The 2,720-nt window shown below is 38.4% G+C and overlaps 1 pseudogene; it reads left to right on the top strand.

The window, feature by feature from the left end:
• LOC144222519 (actin-related protein T2-like) overlaps nt 1-2,133 on the top strand; it is a 6,582-nt pseudogene extending 4,449 nt beyond the window's left edge.
• Nucleotides 2,134-2,720: the final 587 nt, after the last annotated feature.

Here is a 2,720-nt window from a genome sequence, read left to right as displayed (position 1 = left end):
CTAGCAGCATATTTATTTATAGTCAAAGGTGGGAAAAGCCCAAATGTCTGTCTACTGATGAATGGATTAACAAAATATGCTATCTCCAAACAATATGAACCTTGAAAATAATATATAAATAAAATGAAATCAGTCACAAAAGTTCACATATTTTATCCTTCAAAGAAGAAAATGCAAGGGTGGTAAATCCATAAAGANAACGGCATGGGATTCTGTTTGAGCTGATGAAAATATCCTAAATTGATATCTATGATTTTGGTACATATCAGTGACTATACAAAAAGCATTGTATTATATACTTTAAATGGGTAAATTGCATAGTATATAAAATTTGCCTCAATAAAGTTGTTTTAAAATAATTATAAGAATGGGGAAAAGACAAATACTCTGAATGCTGCTGGAACTGAGTTGGAGGCATCCTCATTCAGACCCAGATCCGTGTCTGGTACTTAGGTTTCCACCTTACAAAGGGAAGGATTATTTAAGTAATCACAAACAGCTGAGCAGAGCAGAAGAAACCAGAAGGAATCAGTTCTTTGGGACAAGGACATAGCTTGGTAGCTTCACTTGATATTAAAGCTTGATCTCTGCTTCAAGTTCACAGGTTTATCAAAGCTGTTTGTAGGTATGGCTTGCCTTCCTCGCTTTATGGCTCACCAAGCAGGAAGTGCAGATGGCTCAGAAACCACACTCTTTAAAGTCCCTCTGATGATCTCTGAGGACAATTGTTGTTACTGCTAGATTTTTACATAGGGAAAAATCATCCCTGAAATTGCCTCAGTTGGCCCTGGGCTATCTGAAAGGACACAAAATTTGTGGGTTGGGATAGTGTGTTTTGTTGGGGATTTGGGACAATCTGGTGGCTCTGCTTGAGTGCAAACCTGAGAACTTTGGAATCCTACGGTTGTCATATGTCCTTAGGTGCTTGTTATCTTACAAAAAGGTAAATTTCCATTATTTTGTTGACATTTGGAAGAACACACTGTAAACATATTTAACGCATATATATTAGATACTCCAGTTATAACTATTGACAATAGACCAAGACTCTGCAAAGAAGACCACTCTGGAGAGACTGGATCCCATCATGTCATCAGTTTTGTCATGGGGCATCCTAAATTCAATATGCTTTTGCAGGAGCCAATTAGAAAAAATATTTTGTAGGGAAGAAGCCCAATACACTATGAAGTCTTGCATTTGCACTACCCCATGAGTATGGACTGGTAACAGGATATGATGACATGGAGAAAATCAGGAAATATCCTTTTGAGTAGAAGCCAGAAGTAAAGCCCTGTCAGTGGCCTGTGCTCATGACTGAGCCCTTCTTGAGCCCAGGAGAGATTCGAGAGAAGATGGCAGAAGTGATGTTTGAGACCTTTAATGTACCTGCCTTCTACCTGTCCAATTATACAGTGGTAGAACTCTATACAGCTCTACCTCTGTCACGGGACTAGTGGTGGACAGTGGGGACGAAGTTACTTACACTGTCCCTATCTTTGAGGGTTACTCCCTGCCTAATGCTCTCACCAAGCTCTATATGGCAAGGGAGGACATCACAGGACATATGACCTGGATCCTCCTCACTAGTGTGAGCACTTTCCCTTTCATATTTTACAAGTCTTTACTGGATGACATCAAAGAGAAGCTGTGTTATGTGGCCTTGGAGCCAGAGGGAAAAAAACTATGTAAGAAGCCATATGAGATTGTGAGAGAATACAAACAGCTAATTGAGAATGCCAACTGAGAGAATACAGTCTATTGAGAATGCCATCTACAATGACTACCAGCTGTACCAGGTGCCTGAGATTCTTTTTGCACCTGACCAGCTGGGCATCAACAACCTGGAACTCTCAAAAATAGTCTCTGGCAGCATTATGAAGCGTGGCACTAAAATTCAGAAGAATCTTTCTGTGGAAATTGTGCTGTCTAGGGGCATTACTTGCCTCTCTGGGCTTGAGGAAAGCCTTTCGAAAGAACTGGAACAGCTAGTTTCCAAAGGGACTCCCATCAGTATCACAGCTTCTAATCAGTTTGTTGTGGATTGGTACATCCATTGTGACTTCTCTGAGCAATTTTAAACAGATGGGAATTATCCCTGCAAGTCTCAAGGAGTTTGGGAGATTTATAATTTAAGAAAGATAATCTTTAAAAGCCTCAAATGTTTGAGACAATCCCAAATGTCAGATCATAGGAATACCTATGAAAGGTGATATTGTGCTTTAAGCAAGATGTTTCAGTAAAATTATTTTGCCTTTTTGGGTTTTAGTTCATTCTTGTTGTACCAAATATCTGTATCTTCACTTTCAGTTCTTTTGGGTTTATATTTTGAGTGGGATTTTTGGGTCATTTGTTAATTTTATGTTTATATTTTTGAGTAACTAGCAAAATCCTTTGTGAGCAGCTGCACCATTCATTTTACATTCCCAACCACAAAGCAAGAGAGTTCCTTATCCTCACATACTTGCCTACACTTGTTATTTCCTGTTTTTGAATACTATCCATTCTAAAGTATATGAACAGGTATCTCATATTTTGATTTTCATTTCCCTTATGATTAGTGATATTCAGAATCTTTTAATATGTTTATTTTTCATTTGCATATTGTCTGTTAGAAATATCTATTCAAGTCCTTGGCCTATTTTTTAATGTTTATTTATTTTTGAGAGAGAGAGAGGAGGGAGGGGAAGAAAGAGAGGGAGACATAGATTTGAAGCAGCCTC

The sequence above is a fragment of the Crocuta crocuta genome, unplaced genomic scaffold (assembly GCF_008692635.1).
Source record: "Crocuta crocuta isolate KB4526 unplaced genomic scaffold, BGI_CrCroc_1.0 scaffold633, whole genome shotgun sequence".
NCBI lineage: Eukaryota > Metazoa > Chordata > Mammalia > Carnivora > Hyaenidae > Crocuta > Crocuta crocuta.
Note: the sequence above shows the minus strand (reverse complement) of the source record. Positions and strands in the feature narration are given on the sequence as shown.